This window comes from Triturus cristatus, chromosome 9, assembly GCF_964204655.1.
Source record: "Triturus cristatus chromosome 9, aTriCri1.1, whole genome shotgun sequence".
In the NCBI taxonomy this organism is placed as follows: domain Eukaryota; kingdom Metazoa; phylum Chordata; class Amphibia; order Caudata; family Salamandridae; genus Triturus; species Triturus cristatus.
The window spans coordinates 1,187,747,194-1,187,771,290 of record NC_140592.1 but is presented as its reverse complement, the minus strand read 5'-3'; the positions used below and the strand labels follow the sequence as shown (position 1 = coordinate 1,187,771,290).

At 48.5% G+C, this 24,097-nt stretch overlaps 1 protein-coding gene across 4 annotated transcripts in view; it reads right to left on the bottom strand.

Annotated features, from left to right (window-relative positions):
• MTA1 (metastasis associated 1) overlaps positions 1–24,097 on the bottom strand; it is an 842,399-nt gene that overhangs the window by 551,918 nt on the left and 266,384 nt on the right. The gene's annotated exons all lie outside the window — the stretch shown is intronic.

Here is a 24,097-nt window from a genome sequence, read left to right as displayed (position 1 = left end):
ATTTTTGTGCAAGGCGTTGTGTGATAACCTAGTTTCACGCTTTCCATAACAAAATAATTTTTTTCAACAAATATTCTGTGCCAAGCTTTTCAAGAGAATATGTGTAAAAGTATAAAGGAAAATGTACATTCGAGTAAGAAAAACGTGCTTGGAATCCTAGATCTCCAGCATGAACAGACTCTAAATAGATTGTTTCCACGCGTATCAGCATCAGAACATATTTTTAAATGTACACAATTTCAATTATGAAACTAATGTAAATGACAGAATTTGCCTTAGCACACTACACCTCTTTGGCTCTAATTACAATGTTGTCCGTCCAACAGACATCGTGGCGGAAACGGGACCGCCTGAAAAGGAGTCGGCGGTAAAGCTTCCACTCTTATGATACGACCCCCTTCATGGCGGTCGGAAAGTGTATATTTTCCATTGAGACTTGTGCTGCGGGTTCGGGTTGCAGGACCAGCCTTAAGACAACAAGTTACTTACCTGTAACTTTGGTTCTCCAGTATTGGAAACTTTCACAGATTCCCATGCTTGAATCATTCCCCGTCGTGGAGATGGGAGTCCCCGGTATACATAAAATTGTAATAGAAACCATTACAAAAGAAGAAACCAGGCCTAGGCCCATTCTAGTTTTGTAACATATCCACCTCTTTTTGTAAAAGAGACCAAATAAAATGAACAACCAATCAGACCAGCCTCACCCTCTAGAACCTTCCTGAGAGAAACTCAAACCCTCAGATTTTCGTAGCCGTAGTGTAAAATTATAACAAACTGCTGAAGGCTGAGCTTTCCCAGGGGAGAAGGGTGAGTCGCATGGGAATCTATGAAAGTTTCCAATACTGGAGAACCAAAGTTTCAGGTAAGTAACTTGTTTTCTTACTCCAGTATTGGAACTTTCATAGATTCCCATGCTTGAATCAGTGTAGCTAGCAGTTATGAGCATATTTTTTTTAACTTGATTCCTTATTCATGCATTATTAATCATTAACATCAAAAGTCCATGGAAATTAAACACATTTGTAAACATAAGGAAAAAAGGAAGAAACAAGCAAATGAACTTAAAAAATGTGCAAAGAGCATAAGCAGAAAGACGGAAGGAGGGTAGAAAGGGAAAGCTCGCCACTTAATGAAAGAGGTTCCTCAGAATTGCCTGGCCCACTGCTGTGTCACTCTGCGTTGAAGAATCCAGTGAGTAATGTCTTGTATATGTAGGAGTACTGCTCCAGGTTGCTGCTCTGCAGATCTCCCAGATAGGAACTCCGGCAAAGTGGGCTGTCGAAGAAGAAATCGCACCCATGGAGTGAGCACGGACCCGACCTTCAAGGGGCTTGCCCGCTGCTCTGTGACAATACTGGATAGCACTTGTAATCCAACAAGCAATCCCCTGCTTGGAAAGGGGAAAACCTTTACGAGGGGCGCTGAAAAACACAAATAGTTGAGATTTCCTGAAGTCCTTAGTACCTTGAAGATATAATTTTAAGCACCTCTGAATGTCCAGTGAGTGGAGTGCTTTTTCTGCCGGAGTAGTAGGTTGAGGGGAAAAAGTTTTGAGTATGACCGGCTCATTCAAATGAAAGTCTGAAGGCACTTTCGGTATGAGCTTTGGGTTGGTACGGAGTATCACTGTCCCCTTTTTAAATTGGAGAAAAGGTTCCTGAATGGTGAGAGCTTGTAATTCACCTACTCTCCTAGCCGAAGTCAAGGCTAGCAGAAGAGCCACCTTCCAGAAGAGGAATTTCAAATCCGCCCGATGAATAGGTTCAAATGGATGCTTCATGAGCTGGGTAAGAACCAAGTTAAGGTGCCAAAGAGGAGGCTGACGCTTGACTGGAGGGAAAGGCCCTTGAGAAACTGCTTAAGTATCCTTGCCGACCAGAGGGAAGGACCAGAAGATGTGCGTCTGAAGCGAGAGATGGCAGCAAGATTAACTTTGATAGATGAGTGAGCCAGCCCTGCTTTTGCTAATGAAATAATGTAAGGAAGAACTTTATGCGGTGCAGAAGAAAGAGGATGAATACCCTCTTGCTGGCACCAAAGGCAGAAACGCTTCCACTTTAACGGGTATGTCTTGTTGGTACTTGGGGCTCGTGCCTGAGAAAGTACATCTCTACATTCTGCTGAAAGGGTCAAACCAAGAAATTCTCGATGCTCAGGAGCCATGCCGATAACTGTAGGGATTGGGGATCCGGGTGCCAGACTTGGCCCTGGGACATTGTCAGCAGCGAAGGAGTCGGCTGGGAGAGGAGATGCAGCTCTGTGAACCAAAATTGGCCAGCCACGCATGAGCCATCAAAATCATCTTGCAAGGTTCCGCCTTGAGCTTCCCGAGAAGCCTGGGGATCAGCGGAATGGGGGGAAAAGCGTAAACAAAGGCACTTGACCAGGCCATCGAAAGCGCATTCCCCAATTATCCCGGATGATGAAGCATGCTTGAGTAAAATCAGCATTTGTTGTTCTCCAGGCGTGGCAAAGAGGTCTATGGACGGTCTGCCCCATAGGCGAAAAACCTGTTCCAGAGTGGACTGGTCCAGTTCCCATTCGTGGCTGACTGATTTCAGTCTGCTCAGCGTGTCCGCGGTTTTGTTGAGAACGCCTGAAAGATGCTCCGCTTTGAGCGATATCCCATGCTAGATCACAATTACCAAACTGTCGGAGCTTCTTTTGACAAAAGACGAGATCTGGTGCCGCCCTCTTTGTTTATGTGATGCATGGCTGTCGTAATGTCATTTCGTACTAGAACTGCAGACAGCTCTATCCGTGGGAGAAAAGCCTGCTAGGCAAGGCGAATCGCTCTGAGCTCCAGCAGATAGATATGTAGAAGACTATGTTGGGGTAGCCAACGGCAGCTTATGTGAAGGTCTTGCAAGACCGCTCCCCAGCCCTCCAGCGAGGCGTCTGTAGTTATTATCTGAGGAGCCGGGGTGATCCTGAAGGAGAGGCCCTGAGAAATGTTTCCCTCGTTCGTCCACCATGATGCGGTGTCTCTCATGGACACGGTAACGATGATCTTGTGTTCGAAGGACCTGTCGACTTGTTGCCACTGCAAGTCCAGCTCTTCCTAGAAAGGGCGCATCCTTAACCTGCAGTGGGGAATTAGAGGAAGGCAGGAGGAAATGGACCCTAGGAGGAACTTGTAGAGGCGAACAAATAGTTTCTTACCTGTCTGTGTAGTTTTGCAGCTTGAAGATCTTTCTGGATTCACTATGCTGTGCATTATTCCGCGATCTTGTGGTTGGGTCCGGATTCGTATTCTTTTTTTTTTTTTTTCTTTTTTTCGTAGCCCAGGGGGGCGTCGACGTCCCACCATTTGGTGTACCTCTCGTGACGTCGGCGCGCTTCCTGCGGAAGTCCCACCTTGGGTGCGCCATCTTCGGCTTCTTTTTTCCCTTGTTTTGTTCTTTTGTCTTCTCTTTGTTTTTTCTTGAACCCCAGGCGGTTTTAGTCTTGTTTATTCTCCAAGTCTCTTTTCAGTATTTTATTCTTCTCAACCTCACTTGTTATTCCACCTTGCTCTCCTGCCTCATCTTTCTGGCGGAGGTGGGTGGGTCCGCTAGTGAATCCAGAAAGATCTTCAAGCTGCAAAACTACACCGACAGGTAAGAAACTATTCGTTTTGCAGCGTGAATCTTTCTGGATTCACTATGCTGTGCATAGACTTTGTAGCGGTTTGCTATTTTTGTGGCGGCTGGGTGGAAGATGAGCGTTGGTCTTTGAATATATGTTGGAGCACCTTCTGTCCTACTTGTGCTTCCTTGTTCATCTGTATGTCCACGCAGTAGTGCTTGGTGAACGTGTGCACTGAAGCCCAGGTTGCCGCCAGGCATATGTCCTGAATGGGCGTGTTTGCCAGAAAGGCAATTGTTGCCCCCTTCTTCCTTGTGGAGTGTGCCTGTGCCCCCTCCGATAGTTCTTGTCCTGCCTGCCTGTGGCAGAATTGTATTGTTAGCGCGATCCATGGTGCGATGGTGCCCTTGGTCACTGGTCTACCCAGGAAACTGGTAGCGAATGACACGAAAAACTGTTTTGTTTTCCTATGTTCCTTAGTTCTCTCTTCTGGCGTCGAGAGTGTGAAGTGCCCTCTCTGCGCCAGTTGTCGGGTTTTGGAAGAAACTTGGTATTTGAATGGTCTGTTTCATATGGAAAGCGGACACCACCTTTGGCATGAAGTGTGGGTCCGTCCTCAAGACGACTCTGTCCTTGTGGATCTGTATGTAGGGCTCCTGTAGTGTTAATGCCTGCAGTTCGCTTACCCTGCGTAGCGATGTTATTGCTACCAGGAAGGCTGTTTTCATGCTCAGCATTTGTAGTGAGGCTTTGTGTATGGGCTCAAAGGGCGCCTTCATGAGTTCAGTCAGGACTAAATTGAGGTTCCATGCCGGCGGAGGCATTCTTTTCGGTGGTGCTAATCTTTTAGCTCCCTCAAGGAATCTCTTTACTACCCGAGAGGTAAAGAAACTTCCTCCCGTCTCCCCTCGTGTGTATGCTACAATCGCCGCTAGGTGGACTCTTAGTGACGACGAGCATAGATTAGATTTCAGTAGGTGTGTGAGGTATCTAAGCACCGTTGATTCCTTGGTCATTTTGTTTTGCAGTTTATTTCTGGTGCACCAAATAGTAAACCTTTTCCACTTATCTCCATAGCATTTCCGTGTCGTTGGCCTCCTAGCCTCACGCAGAACTCGCATAGTGCTTCGAGGTAGCTTAAGGTGTGCGAACTCTAGGTCCTCAGGAGCCACGCCGCTAGACTGAGGCTCTCTGGCTCTGGGTGTAGAACCTCTCCGTTCTGCATGGAGAGTAAGTCTTTGATTTTTTTGAATTTGTGTGGAGGGCCCTCTGCCATTTCCACTATCTGAGAGTACCACGTTTGTCTTGCCCACTGTGGTGCTACTAGGATCAGCATCATGTTGCTTGTCCTGCATTTGTTGAGTACCCTGTGCATCAGTGGTATTGGTGGAAAAGCGTAGGCAAATGTTTTTGACCAGCTTATCCATAGGGCATTCCCCTGGGATTGTTTTTCTAGTTGTCTGGATGCGAAGTTTTGGCATTTTGCATTCTGGCGTGTTGCAAATAGGTCTATTGTAGGTTTCCGCCACCTTCTGAATAGTTTTTGCGTTTCCCATCCATTGAGTTCCCACTCGTGGGATGCCGAAGTCTGCCTGCTGAGCCAGTCCGCTTCCACATTGTCCTTTCCTGGAAGGTGTATGGCCAGCAGGTCTATTTTCAGTGGGATTGCCCATCTCCAGATCTCCTGAGCCAGTTTGGATAGGGGGAACGATTGCGTTCCTCCCTGCTTGTTGATGTAGAACATCGTCGTAGTATTGTCTGTTTGTATCAACACTCTTTGGTTGTACAGCTGCCTCTGGAAAGCCTTCAGGGCTAGCAGTACGGTCTTCAATTCCAGGTAGTTGATGTGTTTGACCGCTTCCGTTGGAGTCCACAGACCTCTCACTCTGAGCTTGTTCATGTGTGCACCCCATCCCCACTGGGATGAGTCTGTGGTGATGGTCACAGTTGGGTTTGGAGGTGTCAAGGGTTTCCCTGTTGTGATGTTTTCCCTGTTCCACCATGTTATCTCTTCCTGCACTGCGTGCGTTACAACCACTAGATCCTCCCAACTTCCATTTGCTTGTGACCATTGTTGTTGCAGCCATTCTAGGAATGGTCTCATGTGTAGGCGTACATTGGGGACTAGGTGTATGCACGACGCCATCATCCCCATGATCTTGCTCGCCGTTCTCACTGTCAGAGCTCGCCCCTTCTGGGAGAGACGTGTCTCCTTCAGCAGGGCTTCTGTTCTCCTGTTGCTGGGCATGACTGTGTTGTTTATGGTGTTGATCTGTGTCCCCAGGAAGATCTTCACCTGTTCTGGTTCCATTGATGATTTTCCCCAGTGAATCGAGAACCCTAGACTTGTTAGTGTATTTGTCACTATTTCTGCGTGTTCCTCGCACTTGTCACGAGTACTTGCTTTGATGAGCCAGTCGTCCAGGTAAGGGTATACATGGATCCCTTCCCTCCGAAGGTATGCTGCTACCGCTGCAAGGCATTTTGTGAACACCCTTGGCGCGGACTTGAGGCCGAATGCCAGGGTTGTGAATTGGTAGTGATCCTCGTTGACGGTGAACCTTACCAGGTTCTTGTGTCGACCGTTCATCGGGATGTGCAGGTAGGCATCTTTGAGATCCACCGTGGACATGAAGTCTCCTCCTCGTAACTGGGGCAGCACTTCTTGCAGCGATGTCATTTTGAATCTCTGAATTTTTATGAATCTGTTTAGGAACCGTAGATCCAGGATGGGTCTTAGTGTTTCGTCCACCTTTGGGACCAGGAATTAGTTTGAGTACACTCCCTTGTTCCTTTCTCTGTATGGCACCGGTTCTATGGCCTTCTTTTGGAGCAGTTGCAGAGTCTCCTTTTTGAGTTGAGCAAGCTCCTGCCCGGATCGTTGCCTTCTTTTTGGTTTCTTGTTTGGAGGCCTTTTCTCTAGCTCTATACAGTACCCGTACTGTATGACGTTCAGAATCCATTTGTCTAATGTTATTTTTTGCCATTGTTGAAGGTAAAGTTTTAGTCTTCCGCCTACTGGTGTTGCATGCTCGTAGGCGTTTGGTTTGTGAACCCCCCCTACTGTGTTCACTATGCGCTTCACCCCCTGGGGTATCCTGAGGGTGAGCCTCTTCTTTCGATGGAAGTCACTTTGAGGAGGGTTGGTCTCCCCCTCTTCTTCTCTGTCCACGTCCGTTTCCCCTCCCGCGAAAGGACTGGCCCCAAAGTTGGTACTGCCAGTTCTGCTTCTGCTGGCCCTGCTGGCTGTGACCTTCACTCTGCTGTCCTTGCTGGAAAGTCTGGTGTGACGTTCCCGGCTGGTTTCCTCCCCTTCCGAAGGGTCTCCGAGCTGTGGTGCCTCTTCGCATCCCTCTGAATTGCAGGGCCCCCATGGACCTAGCCGTTTCATTTTCCTTCTTCAGCTGGGAGAGTTTTTCGTCCACCGTGGCACCGAACAGCGTCTCACCGTTGAATGGTGTGTTCAGTATGTTTTTCTGGACCTCCTGTTTGAAGCCAGAAATTCGGAGCCAGGCTTGCCTCCAATAGCCATCAGCCTGCTAGATGTCTCTGCCCCATCCAATGCCGTCTTAATGCATGCATTAGAAATGCTTTTACCTTCCTCGACCAGATGGGAAGCTCTCTGTCTGTACTGCTCTGGGAGATGCTTAATTAGGTCTCCCATCTCGTCCCAGTGTTGGTGCTGGTGCCTGTTCAGAAGGGCATTGGAGTTGGCCATGCGCCAGTGAATGGCCGCATTTCTCTCCACCTTCCTCCCGGTGAGGTCCATTCTTCTGCTCTCCTTGTCGGGAGGCGGCCCTGAGGTAGCCGGCACATTGGCCCTCTTCCTGGCCGTGGAAGCAATGATGGGAGTCAGCTGTGACTGATCCCTTGATATATGGAGGATCCTGTGAAGAGTGCTTGTACTTCTTTTCAGTTCTTGGAGTGATGGATCTGCAAGTTCCGGGCTCCTTGAATGCCTCCTTCCCTTGGTTCATCACGCTTTGGAGCATGGGGAGGAACTGGCTCCTAGTCTGGATGGGGAGCAGTGTTTCCAGTAGAAAGTCTGCTTTCTGCTTCTCCTCGTCCAATTTCACCCCAAAGGCCGCTGCTGCGCTCCTGACGACCATGTTGTATGCTCCAATGACGTCTGGCGGCGAAGGCCTCGAAGGATATGTCTCCACGGGCTCCTCGGGACTTTCGGCGTCGAGGTCTTGCCATTCCATCTCCTGAGTCGTCGACGGCGCCGAGCCGTAGATCGACTGCTGCTCGTCTTCTTCTCCCTCATAGTAGGCTTCCTCCTCCTCCTCTTCAGGATCTCTCGACAGATCTTCGGTGTCGAAGTCCTCCTGGTCCTCGACCTCGACGACCTCGGTCGGCGGCCTTACTGGGATCTTGTACTGTCTCATTTTTTCGTCGAACTCCTTCCTCAGAAGGATACTCTCCATCTCCGCTTCGAGCCTTCTCTTTTTCTTCTCCATTTCGGAGGCGGGATCGGCGTCGAGCGCTGGTCTCTTCGACGGAGCTTGCGTCGACGCGGCCTTTTCCTTAGTCGTCGGGCGGCTCACCTCGAGGCCCTGCTTCGACGAACCCTGCTTTTCGGCAGGCTTCGGCACCTGGGAGTCCTTCTCGAAGGATCCGCCGGGCCTTTCGTCCTTGGATCCACTTGCGGTCGTCGAAATTCAGCGCCGGTGTTCCTTTCGAGGACTTTGACTCTGTTTTTCGAGAGTCACTCTCAGGTTTTCGGGGCCCTTTCGGGGCTTTCGTACTCGAAGAGTCTCCTACCTTGTCAGGCGTTTTCTTATCGGTCTCTGCGACCGTGAAGACGTCGGGTCCTTCGACGATGTTGTCCTCATCGTCGGTGGAGAGGCCCAGCTCGTACAGCGACGGGGCCTTCCATGTTGAAGTTGGCTCTTCTCTGCCTTTCTCTCACTCGGAGCGTCTTCGGCGTGAAGACGTCGCAGGCGTTGCAATCCTTGCTCACGTGGTCGATCGGCAGGCAAAGGTTGCAGACTGGATGCTGATCCTTCTGCGCGTATTTGTGGTGGCAGTTACGGCAGAATTTGAATGGTGTCTTGTCCATTGCGCTCAGAGTCTGAGTGCGCATTTTCCAATGGGCGTCGAAGTTTCCGTGGAACTCCACCTTCTTCGTCGTCCTAGCTGTATGTTCTTCTTCTCTGTAGTCTTGAATACTTTCTCCTTCGATGAAATTCGCGTATTTATCTTTTCCTTCGTTCAACTCTGGAGCTTCTCGATGACGATCCAGACCCAACGGCGGAAAAAAGAATCTGAAGATGGAGCACCCAAGGTGGGACTTCCGCAGGAAGCGCGCCGACGTCACGAGAGGTACACCAAATGGTGGGACGTCGACGCCCACCTGGGCTACGAAAAACGAAAAAACAAAAAACAAAAGAAAGACTACGAATCCGGACCCAACCACAAGATCGCGGAAAAATGCACAGCATAGTGAATCCAGAGATTCACGCTGCAAAACTGAAAGTGACTGCCTTCCTAACAGTACACAGGCCATGGTCATCAGCTTTTCTAGCCTCTTCAGGGTTGGAAAGGCTTGTTGAGGGACGTGTCCAGAATGACTCCCAATAATCGGGCTGTTCTGGATGGACACAGTCGACTTTACCGTGTTGACAGTAAGACCGAGATTGTCGAAAAGATGTGTGCACGCCGTGACCGATTCCTCTGCTGCGTGCTTGGAAGAAGCCTTCAGCAACCAGTCGTCCAGGTAAGGGAAAACCGGATGCTGCTGCTATCGTAGAAAAGCTGCCACAGGAACTAGTACTTTTGTAAAGATCCGGAGCAGATCGGAGTCGAAAAGGCAGGACCTTGAACTGAAAGTGGCTCTTTGCTACTGTGAAGCGAAGGACTTTCTGTGGGCTGAATGGATGGGTACATGAAAGTATGTGTCCTCTAGATCCAATGTGGCCATGTAATCTCCTGAGTTGAGAAGACGAAGGATGTCCTGCAGAGTAACCATTCGAAATGATTGTTTGATGAGATAGGTGTTCAGCTCCCTCAGATCTAGAATAGGGCGCCACTTTTCTAAGGTCTTCCGAACCAGGAAGAACCGGGAGTAGAAACCCTCTCCCCGCTGAGAGAGAGGAATCGGTCTATCGCCCCTTTCAGGAGCATTTGATAGACTTCCAAACGTAGAAGACGAAGATATTTTGACAGTGGCGCGAAGGGTCTTGGAAGGTGGTGCAAGGACAAATTCCATGGAATATGGCCGCATTGAATGATTTTCAGAACCCAACGATCCAATGTTATTTGCTGCCAGTTGTGGAAGTAATTTGAGATTCTGCCTTCCACTGGTGTTACAGGAGGAGAAGGGACAGTAGTAAGAGCCAGCAAGCCTCTAGTCCCTCCCCTGGCGTCCTTGTCCTCTCTGTTAGATCTAGAGAAAGAGGATGATTGATTTTGCCGCAGGTTATAATTCGGGCGGTAAGATTGAGAGTTTGATCCATATGAAGAATACCGTTGTTGCTGGTATCCCCCACTGTAGGTAGCATTCCCTCTGCCTCTGGCCCCACAGAAAGGGACCTTGCGGTATTGCAGAGTTATGTTATAGAAGTTTATAATGCGCACTTATACCAATGGGTGTCTTGGCGCTACACACTGACTCACTGGAAACAAGGGGTGCCTATACCATGAATAACCAAGTCTTCAGCCCCTTTCTGAAAGAAAGTAGCTCCGAGGCAGTCCTTAGATGCGCCGGCAGACTGTTCCAGGCTTTCGTCGCACAATAGGAAAAGCTTTTGCCTCCCCAACTGGCCTTTTTGATTCGTGGGACGGCTACCAGTCTTCCATCGGTGGAGCGCAACGCTCTACCCGGAACATACCATTCAAAGCAGCTGGTCAGAAATCCCGGGCCATTGGCCCTCAGTGCCTTAAAAACCGTGCACAGTGCTTTTAATTGTGCTCGTCTTGTAACTGGCAGCCAGTGCAGTGGCCGGACTCCATCTCAAGCAGAGGCAAACCTAGGTATGCCAGTTAGCAGTCTCGCCGCTGCATTTTGTACTGTCTGTACAGATGTTTTTTTTGGTACAGACTATTACAGTAATCAAGGCGCGACAAAACGAGGGCTGAGACTGCGGTCCTGAAACCATCTACTGGAAGGAAAAATGTAATTTTTCTCAGTATCCTAAGGGGATAGAAGCAGGTAGATACCACTCCGCTGACCTGGTCCCCAAAATCAAGTTTATGATCCATGATCACACCCAAGTTTTTGGCTTTGCCTGAGGGAGCTGGTAGATTTCCCATTACCTCAGGCCACATGTCCGGAGCCCAGATATTGGGATTGTTCCCAAATATAATGACCTCGGTCTTGCCTGCATTCAATTTCAGGCAATTAGAGGCCATCCAACCAGAGATATCTTTCAGACAATCATGACATCTCGAGGCCATAATATCTTTGGTCCCTCGTTGTATGGACAACACAATTTGTGTGTCGTCTGCATAGGATGTTAGTTGCAGCCCGAAAGATCTTATCAATGCCGCCAATGGGCTGACGTTAAAAAGCGTGGGGCTCAGAGAGGACCCGTACGACACCCTGCGTGGGAGGGCAAAAGGCTTGGATTTGTCCTACCCCAGCTCAACTGTTTGTATTCTGTCCGCCAGGAAAGATTTCAGGAGGTGTCAGGCCCTGCCTTCCACCCCCACCTTCGACAAACGGTCCATCAGCACATGGTGATAGACCGTATCGAAGGGCGCGGACAGATCCAGTAGGATCAGGACCGCCATCCCTCCCCGAGTCCCTAGGGATTTTGCGGTCTCCGTGTCTTTCTTAATGTCCTCGAGCGCATCATCAATATGCTTCCCAAAGAGCGCCTCCCCAACAAAGGGAAGATCCAAGATTTTGTTTTGGACCTCCGTATGAAACCATGTAGCTCGCAGCCAGCCTTGGCGACTAAGGACAGCAGCTCCCGCAAGGGAGCGGAACGCAGTCGTTGCAATGTCCATTGCACAATCAATGACTTCAGAAGAGGTTTTCTCTCCCTCTTGAAGAATCTTCTTCGCTTCCACTTTCGCATCCTTCGGCAATTGATCCAGATAGGGGGAAAGGTCGCACCACATCTGGCGATCATAGCGACCAAGTATAGCTAAGGCGTTTGCAGCCCTGACCATCAGGCTGGACATGGAGGAAAATCTCTTGCAGGCGTTAGAGGCGTCTGCCCTCTTTATCTGGAGGTGATGTGAGGGGAGCAGAAGGATTTCTGGCCTTACTTTGGACGGTCTGAGAGATGACAGAGCCCGGTTTAGGCTGACTGACCAGGCAGGCCGCGTTATCGTCAGGAGCCTTATATTTCTTTTCAAGGCGAGACAGTACAGGAATAACTGTGGCTGGGACCCTAGTCCGCTGGCGAAGGCGAAGCTGGATCAGGAATTACAGTCATCCTACTCTGTGTCTGGATCTGAAATAGTGACGTCGCCCTGGTCCTCAGAGGTATCATCCTGGATGAGAGGAACGACTGGTGGCGCATATGGAGCCACAGGCATTGGTGGAGGTGGCGGCAATTGAGGGGTAGAAGGCAGTGCAGGCAGAACAGCTGTAACTGGCACCCCAACTGGAGTCGTCGATTGTGTTGGAAATCTCAGTCTATAGTCCAAAAGCTTAAATTGTAAGTCCGTTAGTAGGGAGAAAGGCATTGAGACCATCTGCTGTTAGTAGTCCTCTGGATAACCTAAGGGAGGATCATACTGCTGTTCCTCCAAGTATTCTCTCTCAGAGTGTGTCCTGGCACTCAACGTGCAATTGAGAAGGGCTATCCGCATAACCATACGGTCCGTCATCCTCCTCAGATCCCTCTTCTTCGAGGAGGAGTGCAGGAGGTAGAGGAGTCACCCTCCGAGGGGAAGTCATCTCAGGGGTAATCTGGTGCTTCCTGATAGTAATCGCAATTTTTTCCTTCATCGACGGGGCAGTCGACGACGATGACAAAGTCGTCGACGAAGATATGGACGCCATCGACGGAGCCGCATCCCATCAAGAAAAGGCCCACGGTACCCGCAACCACTGTTAACACAGTACACACCAGGCCGGATTTTAAGATCCCAGAGTAGGGCATTGGTGACAGTACCTAGAATTTTTAAAGCTAGAATGGGTACACGCTCCTTCAGATATCTTACGGCAAAAGCGTGGAACACTCTACCAATGGACCTAAAAATGGAGCAATGCGAAACCAGATTTTGCAAACAACTGAAGACATGACTACTCACAACTACACACTAAAGGAATATGCTACTTACCAGTATGCATCTGTTCTTGGCATGTAGAGCTGCAGAGTTGTACACTTAGCATAGATCGCCATCTGGTGTTGGGCCCGGATGTTTGCAGTTTGTTTTTCTTCTTGGACAGTCTTTGGAAGTCACGAGTTTGGTGACTCCTCCTTCGGTCCGTACTGCGCATGGGCTTCGGCTCCATCCTCAGATTGTTTTTCGCCAACAGGGAAATGATGGAGCTTGGTAATCACAGTGAGAAACCCATGTGTTGTATCTAAATAAGATGTACTGGAACGGATACAGGTAGCCGGGGAGGCGGGTGGGCGTGTACAACTCTGCAGCTCTACATGCCAAGAACAGATGCATACTGGTAAGTAGCATATTCCGTTCGAGGCATATGAGCTGCAGATTGTACACTTAGCATAGATTATATAGCAGTACCCAACCTTAGCGGCGACCACCGGTATCCGTTGCAGCTGTTTGAAAAAGTGTCTTTAGTACAGCCTGGCCCACCCTAGCTTGCTGCTTGGAATGCACATCTACACAGTAGTGTTTTGTGAAGGTGTGCGGTGTAGACCATGTGGCTGCTTTGCAGATGTCATCTAAGGGTATATTCCCTAGAAAAGCCATAGAAGCCCCTAACTTTCTTGTAGAGTGGGCTTTAGGAGGAACAGATAATGTTCTCTTTGCCTTTTGATAGCAAATTTGTATGCATTTTACAATCCACCTAGCTATCCCTGATTTCGAAATGGGGTTGCCTTTATGTGGTGGAGAGAAGGAAACGAACAATTGTTTAGTCTTCCTGAAGGGTTGCGTTCTTTGTATGTAGTATAGCAACGCCCTTTTCACATCAAGTGTGTGTAAGGCCCTTTCCGCAACAGATTGGGGTTGCGAAAAGAAGACAGGTAATTCCACTGATTGATTGAGATGGAAGGGGGAAATGACTTTGGGCAGAAACTTCGGATTTGTGCGAAGTATGACCTTGCTGTGATGCATTTGTATGTAGGGTTCCTGTATGGTGAACGCTTGTATTTCACCAACCCTTCTAAGGGAAGTGATAGCTACAAGGAAAGCTGTTTTCCAGGTGAGAAACTGTAGCTCACATTTGTGCATTGGTTCGAAGGGCGGACCCATTAGTCGCGTAAGAACTAAATTTAGATTCCATACAGGGGAAGGTGGTGCCCTGGGAGGAATAACTCGTTTAAGGCCTTCCATGAAGGCTTTAATAGCGGGCACTCTGAAGAGTGATAAATGCTGTCTGTTTTGTAGATAAGCAGCGATCGCTGCTAGGTGTAGTCGTATGGATGAATATGCCAGGTTACACCTGTGAAGATGGAGCAGATAGCATATGATGTGCTGTATGGATGCATCTAGAGGGTTGATTGTATTGTTACGGCAGTAAATAACAAATCTTTTCCACTTTGCGGCATAACATGCTCTAGTGGTAGGACGTCTGGCTTCCATGATGATGTTCATGCAATCAGGGGGAAGGTTAAGGTATCCGCATTCTAGGATTTCAGGAGCCAGATCGCCAGGTTGAGCTGAGCTGGGTCCGGGTGCCTGATTTCTCCATGGTTCTGGGTTAGGAGGCATGGGGATAGGTGCAGTTTTTGATGTGGTACCACTGATAGTTGTAGTAGCGTGGTGTACCACGGCTGCCTGGCCCACGTCGGAGCTACCAGAATGAGTGTGAGGGAGTGCTGTTGTAGCTTCCTGACCACTAATGGAATTAGTGGGAGAGGTGGAAAGGCGTAAGCAAATCTGCCTGACCAGTTCATCCATATCGCATTGTCCTTGGCCAATGGGTGTGGGTATCTGGCGGCGAAGCTTGGGCATTTTTTGTTTTCGTGGGTGGCGAAGAGGTCTATCTGAGGATGCCCCCACTGTTGGAAGAATGGGTGAAGAACTTGTGGATGCAGTTCCCATTCGTGTAGTTGTTGCGTTTGTCTGCTGAGCAGATCTGCCATGGTGTTTTGTACGCCTGGAACGTGCTGTGCCAGGAGAAAGATGTTTTGGGGAATTGCCCATCTCCATATGCTCTGGGCTAAGCGGGAGAGCTGGGGAGAGTGTGTCCCCCCCTGTTTTTGTATATAATACATCGCAGTCATGTTGTCTGTGCGAATGAGGACTGCTTTGCCCGAAATCTGTTTTTGGAAAGATTTTAGGGCTAGAAAGATCGCCAAGAGCTCCAGATGGTTGATGTGGAGCGATGTTTGCTGTGGCGTCCATAGACCTTGCATGGTCAGGTGTAGGAGGTGCGCTCCCCAGCCGGAGAGCGATGCGTCCGCTGTTAGAATCACCTGAGGAACCGGGTCCAGGAACGGCCGCCCTTTGGAAAGGTTTGTGGTGTTCCACCACTGCAGAGAGTGATGTGTGCGGCCGTCCACCAACACCAGATCCGTCAGCTGACCCTGGGCCTGGTTCCACTGTTGTGCTAGGCACTCTTGAAGTGGACGCATGTGGAGTCTTGCATGGGGCACTATGAAGATGCAAGACGCCATCATTCCTATGAGCTTCATAAACACTCTTGCTGGAAGAGAGTGTTGAGGAAGGAATGTTTTGCGTAAGGCTTGAATGCTTGTGATTCTGGCTGAGTTTGGATAGGCAATACCCTTGGAGGTGTCTATAGTGGCCCCGAGATATTGCTTTGTGTGAGATGGTATGAGGTGGGACTTTTGGTAGTTCACCGTGAAGCCTAGCTGGTGGAGCAGTTGGATGGTGCTGTTTGTATGTTGCACACATTGGTCGTAGGACGCGGCTTTTATCAGCCAGTCGTCTAGGTAAGGAAAGACGTGAATATGTTGACGTCTGAGGTGTGCTGCTACTACTGCTAGGCATTTGGTAAACACCCGTGGTGCGGTGGTGACCCCGAAGGGGAGAACCGTGAATTGGTAATGTTGCCCGTCCACCACGAACCTGAGGTATTTCCTGTGAGAGGGGTGTATTGGGATGTGAAAGTATGCGTCTTTCAGATCCAAGGTTGTGAGAAAGTCTCCCTGGCAGAGGAGTGGGAGGACTTGTTGTAGGGTGACCATGTGAAAATGGTCTGAATGTATGTAGGCATTTAGAGGCCGGAGGTCGAGAATGGGTCTGAGGGTCCCGTCTTTCTTTGGTATTAAGAAATATAGGGAGTAGACCCCTAGATTTTGTTGATTGACGGGGACCTGCTCTATAGCGTGTTTTTGGAGGAGTGAGAGTACCTCTTGTTTGAGCAGTGTGGAATGTTCTTGAGACATTGGACGGTGCCTTGATGGGATATTGGGTGGGGTAGATGTTAGCTCGAGACAGTACCCTGACCGAATGATTTGGGTCACCCATTTGTCCGATGTTATGGACTCCCATGTGTGGATAAAGTCTTGTAGTCTGCCCCCGACTGGAGTGGGATGGTCTGGGGGGAGCGGAGGGGAGTCATTGTGCGGGTGGGGTGGCAGAACGGGTGTTGTTGGTTTTGCCCCTGCCCTTATTGTTGTTGCCTCTGTAACCACCCCTTTGATTGCCCTTTGAAAAGGTATTTTGAGGAGGGGACTTGTAGGAGGTAGAGGCGTTATCGGTCGAGGAGCCTCTGCCTGTGCCACGAAAGGACGAGCGTCGAAAGGAACGTCTAGAGGCTTGTGTTTGGAGTGCCCCCATAGACTTTGCCGTGTCTGTGTCCTTTTTCATCTTTTCCAACGCTTCGTCTACCTTTGGCCCAAAGAGAGTTTGCTGGTCAAAGGGGTGATTGAGTATGGACGCCTGGACTTCAGGCTTGAACCCTGAGATCCTGAGCCAGGCATGGCGACGAAGTAGGACACTTGTATTTATGGCTCTAGAAGCAGTGTCGGCTGCATCGAGGGCACACTTAATGGAGGTGTTTGTAATTAGTTTACCCTCCTGTATCAGGTCATGAGCCTTGCGCTTGTGTTTTTCTGGAAGGTGCTGCATAAGAGCCTCTAGTTCGTCATAGTGTGCTCTGTCATATCGCGCAAGCAGTGCTTGTGTGTTTGCAATGCGCCACATGTTTGCAGCTTGGGAGGCGGTGCGTTTACCAGACGCGTCCAGAAGTTTAGATTCCTTGTCTGGCGGTGGGGCTTCTCCTGAGGATTGGGAGTTAGCCCGCTTTCTAGCTGTGGAGACAACTAGGGAATCTAGGGGAGCAGGGCCCTTAATGTATGCAGGGTCTGTGGGTGCCGCCTTGTACTTCTTCTCTATTCTAGGGTTCAGTACTCTGGCCCTGACAGGGTCTTTGAACACCTCTGTAGCGTGCTTGGTGACACCCTTAAGCATGGGTAAAATAGAAGTGGATTTGTCTTGTATGTCAAATGTATCCAGTAGGAAGTCTTCTTCCACTGGTTCACTGTGCATGTCCACCCCATGGTAGTGTGCTGCTCTCTGCACTAAATGATGAAACCCTAAGGAGTCCTCTGGAGGAGACGGCCTGGATGGGTATAGGTCGTCCTGAGGTATATCTGGTATATCAGGGTTATTGTAATCCTCCCATGGGTCTGGGGTCCCTGGTGGAGTGGGATCCATTGGGGCGTCCGCCGGGTAATTGTCCGGGTCCCCGTCATCCGGATCTGGGGATGGGGCCGGATCGTAGTGAGGTAGAGGTGGCGGAGACCTGGGAGGGGGAGGTGGTGGAGGAGGTGGAGGAGGTAGGGGAGGCGGTAGTGGAGAGGGCACTCTGAGGGGAGAAGTAGCAGAGTCCTTCCTTTTGGGTGGAGGAGGAGGAGCCGGAGTATCAAGGCGTCTTTTCTTGGTAATTAAAGTCAAAAGCCCAGTCTTTGGATCTTTGGACAGGGTCTTTTGTAAAGGGTCTGGTGTAAACAGAGCCAATGGTGCCGAATCGTCTGTCGGCACCGGTGATTTCGGAACCGAGGGTTTCGATGGTTTGTGTGCGCCATGCTTTCTTGAGGTGTCCGGGTGTTTCGGCGTCGAATGAGGTTTCGGCGCCGGGGCGTCGGTGCCGACAGATTTATGTTTGTGTTTGGTCGGCACCGAGTGTCCAGGCTTCGGCACCGGTGGCTTCGGAGTCGAGCTGGATATTGCTTTCTTCGGTGCCGGATGCTGTTTTTCGGCACCGGGCGTCGGCTGGCTCGATCCCGAGCTGCCGTGAGACTTTGGAGGCTTCGACACCGGGCCCGTAGGTGGGGTGATAGAAGCTTTGGTTTTGGTTTTGCCCAGGCCGGCAGGCGAGGGAGTAACCTGAGTCTCTTTGGTTTTCGGCGCGGGGGTGGGAGGGGGCATAGTACTCACGGCCCGCTGCGCCGGTGTAACGTCCTCCACGTCGGAGTCGTCGGCCTCGGAAGCGCTGACGACGTCTTCCTCCTGCTCGGTGTGTGTTTGCCCCGAAGCTTCGGCGCCGTCTCCGAAGATGTCCGGTGGAGCTGCAGAGGATGAGTGCGCCATGGTGCGTCGAGCTCTTCGATCTCGGATGGTCTTCTTCGATCGAAAAGACTTGCAGGCGGGGCAGTCTCTAGCCTCGTGTTCAGGAGAGAGGCAAAGGTTACACACCTGATGGAGGTCGGTGTGGGGAAATTTAGACCCACATTTTGGGCACTTTTTGAACGGAGTCCTTTCCATCGGCTGGGACCGGAGTCGAGGAGGGCCCGAAGGCCGGTGCCGATGTACAGGATGGAGAAAGTGCCGCTTCGAGAGATGAAGATGATGATGAAGAAACTCGAAGAAAACGAGGATTTTCCGTCGAGGCTGGAACCGTAGAAGTTCGAAGCCGGAGCACGAAGTATCACATCCGAGCCCGATGGCGGAAAAAAACAATCTGAGGATGGAGCCGAAGCCCATGCGCAGTACGGACCGAAGGAGGAGTCACCAAACTCGTGACTTCCAAAGACTGTCCAAGAAGAAAAACAAACTGCAAACATCCGGGCCCAACACCAGATGGCGATCTATGCTAAGTGTACAATCTGCAGCTCATATGCCTCGAACATACAGTTACTGGGGGTGATATGGAATTGCCTCCCGAATTCTTTAAGAGGGACCGTTTTAGCGCGGGGACACACCGGTGGTGTAACCATGCGCTCTACAAATGGCTAAACTAAATTAAATTAAACTAAACTAAACTAAACTAAACAGCAGTCGGTCCCCAGAACACAGGGGCAACTGCTGGTCGATCTCAACTGACAGGCTGTTGGTTGTGATTCGACCCACATCGTAGTCAGACCCTTTGAGCTTAAATGCAAGCATAATCACTCCGTATAAAAGATATTTGGGTGAAAACACTACTTTGGACACTGGTTTATACACTCTTGTACCCTGAAGTTGCAACTCAACTATATATACACGCCCCCATATTTCTGGAAACCAGAAGTAAATCATTTGGCTACCACCATCAAGCAGTTTGAAAAGGCTAACAATGTTGATTTCAGACAGAAACACACTTTACTCTGTTACAAATATAACCATAAAAGCAAATAGCATTGCAGAACATAAAAAAAAAAATAGAAAAGAAAAAAGCAGAAATGTCAACAGAGGCATTAAAAAAGCAGTAAATTCTGATACCCATCAGCAAATTTAAAAAAGATTGCTTTTCAATATCAGACAACATATATAGATATGTCAACATGGGTCTACATCTGCTGAATCCATGTTTGTGGAGCAACAGGATTAAAAATCGAATAGCAATCCATACAATTTACAGAAAAGGGTAAAGTGCAAAAGAGCCTTAGTGGAAATTTGATCAAGGTACAATTGTAGACAAAATCGTAGCAGAAATATTCCTTTGGCAATGAGAGATGACAACCAATGATGCCTATTCTAGATCTGCACAGAAGACGTCTCTCCCAGGACTGGGTAACAATGGATAAGGATCCATACCTACTAAATTCTTTAAGACAACATCATCTTTACAAGGAGGCTCAGAAAACAACACTGCCTCGTACAGTCCATTTCTGTCATCAAGGAGAAAAAAAAGCTTCTTCACCCATAATTTGTCTGCTTTTGCGATACAATTAGGTTTGGATAATAGAAAATGCCTGTCCAATTCGTTCAAATCTGACTTAATGTATTTTAACCAAGAAATGCTATAGAAATTATTAAGACAATTATGATAAAAGCTCTATTAAGAGAAGGCTTGGAATTGTTCAAAGGGGTCAATTTAATAATATTCTCAACATAAGATAGATCCAATTCTTCAAGGCAAAAGCAAAATGGGCTGCAAGGGGGAAGATCAAGTAACACAAACTATTTTCCTTACGCTGAATGGATCTCTTTAAAGAGTGCCGCAAATGCCTGCAATAGAACATAAAATTGGAGCAGATTGCATGTTTCAAACATAGCGATTAATGGTTTGCATCCAAGCTAGGCAGCAAAAAAAAGAAGAAAAAAAAAGGCCCCAACTGACTCCACAATCTTTGAACGTTTAAAGACTGAGACAGGCAGACCATCAGTTTACCAAATCAAAAGTGACCCGAGTATAAAAACAAAATGATGAATTCTCTCATTTAACTGAATTTTCTACACCCAAGGCCCTGGATTTGGTTGAAAGATGCCCACAGACCATCACCTTTGTTTTGGAGAGGTTTGAATCAAGGTCTAGATCATCCATAAAGGTGACAAAGACATCATTAAGCTTCTTAAGACCATTGGAAGTTAGAGAAAGCAATGTCTCATTACTGGCATATAGCAGAAATTAGTCTGTGATCAACAGCTAGCATATTATTACCACTGATTATCGAATGTGCTACTTACCAGTATGCACCTGTTCTTGGCATGTAGAGCTGCAGATCTACACACTGTGCATAGATCGCCATCTGGTGTTGGGCCCGGATGTTTGCAGTTGTTTTTCCTCTCGGAAAGTCTTTGGAAGTCACGAGGTATGTGACTCCTCCTTTGGATCATACTGCGCATGGGCTTCGGCTCCATCCTCAGATTGTTTTTGGCAGCGGTGAAATGATGCAGCGTAGTAATAAGCAGTGAAGATGCCCATGTGTGCTGTATCTAAATAAGATAATACTGGAACAGACAAAGGTATCCGGGGAGGCGGGTGGGCGTGTACAACTCTACAGCTCTACATGCCAAGAACAGATGCATACTGGTAAGTAGCATATTCCGTTCGAGGCATATATGAGCTGTAGATTGTACACTGTGCATAGACTACACAGCAGTTACTCCCTTAGCGGTGGCTACCTGTATCTGTTGCAGTAGTTTGAAATAGTGTTCTTAATACAGCCTGGCCCACACTAGCCTGTTTTGCCTGCACATCTACACAATAGTGTTTTGTGAAGATGTGTGGTGTAGCCCAAGTTGCTGCTTTACATATGTCATCTAGGGGAATGTTCCCTAAGAATGCCATAGAAGCCCGTAGTTTGCGTATAGAATGCGCCCTAGGGGGAATGGTTATTTAATTTGGCTTTAATGTAGCATATTTATATGCATTTAACAATCCACCTTGCAATTCCTGTCTTGGATACGGGGTTGCTCTTATGAGGTGGGGACAAAGCCACAAAAAGTTGTTTGGTTTTCCTAAAGGATTTTGTCCTTTCAATGTAGTAAAGTATCGCTCTTTTGACGTCTAATGTGTGTAGAGTTCTTTCTGCCACTGAGTCTGGTTGAGGGAAGAATACTGGTAGCTCAACAGAATGGTTCAGATGAAAGGCAGATACTACTTTGGGTTAGAATTTTGGGTTTGTCCTAAGAACCCCTTTGTTATGATGGATTTGTAAAAATGGTTCTTGTATCGTTAATGCCTAGAGTTCACCCACTCTTCTGAGAGATGTGATAGCGACTAAAAAGGCTACTTTCCAAGTGAGGAACTGTAGTTCACACTTGTGTAGAGGTTCAAACGGAGGACCCATTAGTCTGGTTAGGACTACATTGAGATTCCATACCGGAGAGGGTGGAGCTCTTGGTGGAATTATTCTTTTAAGTCCTTCCATAAAAGCTTTAATAGCGGGAACCCTAAACAAAGACAGGTGCTGCCTGTTTTGTAGGTAAGCCGCTATGGCAGCTAGATGTAACCTTGTAGATGTATATGCAAGGTCTCTTCCATTTTGCTGCATAGCATTCCCTTGTGGTAAGGCATCTAGCTTCCTTGATAATGTCCATACAGTCTGGCGGGAGTTTAAGGTAGCCAGATCGCAAGGTTGACATGATTGGGATCTGGGTGCCGTATTTCTCCATGGTTCTGAGTGAGAAGTTTGGGCGAGGTAAAGCTTCTGATGTGGGACTACTGATAGTTCCAACAGAGTTGTGAACCATGGCTGCCTTGCCCATGTTGGAGCAACTAGGATTATTGTGAGGGAATGTTGTTGCAGTTTCCTCACCAGTAACGGAATGAGTGGGAGAGGCGGAAAAGCATAAGCAAATTTGCCTGACCAATTCATCCTTGGCGCTTTGCCTTTGGACAATGGGTGAGGATACCTGGATGCGAAGCATGGGCATTTTGCGTTTTCTTGTGTGGCAAACAGATCTATTTCTGTGTGTCCCCACTTGCGAAAGAATGGAAGAAGGACTTGAGGATGAAGTTCCCTTTCGTGGATCTGTTGTGCCTGACGGCTGAACAGATCTGCAGTCCGATTGTGTACTCCTGGTAGGTGTTCTGCCAGTAGGTATATTTTTTGCGGAATAGCCCATCTCCAGATGTTCTGTGCCAGGTAGGATAGCTGGAGTGTGTGTGTCCCCCATTGCTTTTGTATGTTATACATAGCTGTCATGTTGTCTGTGCCGATTAGGACAGCTTTCCCCAGCAGATGTAGTTGAAAATACTTCAACGCTAGGAATATTGCTAACAATTCCAGGTAGTTGCTTTTGGTGGGGGGTCCAGACACCTTGAACGGTATGAGTCTGAAGGTGTGCTCCCCAGCCGGTGAGCGATGCGTCTGTTAGCACTATCTGTGGGACTGGTTCGAGAAACGACCGCTCTTTGGAAAGGTTTTGTGTGGTCCACCACTGCAGAGAGCGATGGATGCGGTCGTCTACCAACACCAGATCTGTTAGCGGACCTTGAGCCTGGTTCCACTGACGTGCTAGACATTCTTGTAATGGGCGCATCTGTAGTCTTGCATGTGGAACTAGAAAAATGCAAGCGGCTATCATCCCTATAAGTTGCATGAACACTCTTGCTGGTAGTGAGTGTTGTGGTTGAAATGCTTGGACTAGCGTTTGTATAGCACTTATCCTGACTGGATTGGGATATGCTAGGGCTGTGTAAGTATTTACTGTAGCTCCTAGATATTCCTGTATTGTGGACGGTTGGAGATGGGATTTGCCCAGATTTATTGTGAATCCCAGACTGTGAAGTAACTGTATTGTACGAAGTGTGTGTTGAATGCAGCTTTTGTGGGATTTTGCTTTTATGAGCCAATCGTCCAGATATGGGAAGACATGGATTTGTTGTCTTCTTAGATGGGCTGCAACCACTGCGAGGGACTTGGTGAAAACTCCAGGTGCCGTGGGTGATCCCGAATGGGAGTACTTTGAACTGGTAGTGTTGCCCATCTACTACGAACCTGAGGTATTTTCTGTGAGCGGGATGAATAGGAATGTGGAAGTAGGCGTCCTTTAGAACTAGTGTGGAGAGAAAGTCGCCTTGTTGTAGTAGTGGAAGCACTTGTTGCAGAGTAACCATGTGGAAGTGGTCTGATTGGATGTAAAAGTTGAGCGGTCTGAGGTCCAGTATTGGCCTGAGTGAGCCATCCTTTTTCGGGATTAGAAAATAAAGGGAATAGACTCCTGTGCCCTGATGAGGCAGAGGGACTGGCTCTATTGCGTGTTTTTGTAACATTGCTAAAACCTCTTGTTTGAGGAGAGTTAGATGTTCTGAGGACATTGGACGTTCTTTGGGAGGAATGTTGGGAGGAGTAGAGGGAGTTCCAGGCAATAACCATACTAGATAATTGGTCTTACCCACTTGTCTGTTGTGATGGAGTTCCAGGCAGGCACTGTGAGAGGCGTCCCCCGACAGGAGTGGGATGATCTGGGGGGGAAGCGCAGGGAAGTCGCTATTTGTTATTAGGGGAGTTGCGGGTGTTGTTACCTCTGCCTCTTCCCTTGTTGTTGATTCCCCTGTAACCACCTCAATTGTATCCCTTAGAAAAGGAGCCTTGGTTGGAGGAGCCTCTAGCTGATGGTAACTGTAGGGTTCCCATTGAATTTGCAGTCTCTGTGTTCTTTTTAATCTTTTCTAAAGATGTGTCTACTGCAGGGCCAAAAAGGTGTAGCTGGTCAAAAGGTTGGTTCAGGATGGTATTTTGTACCTCCTGTTTAAACCCAGAAACCCTGAGCCAGGCGAGCCTGCGTAGCAAAACACTGGTATTTATGGCGCGAGGCGCGGTGTCTGCTGCATCAAGCACAGATTTGATGGATGTGTTGGTTATCAATT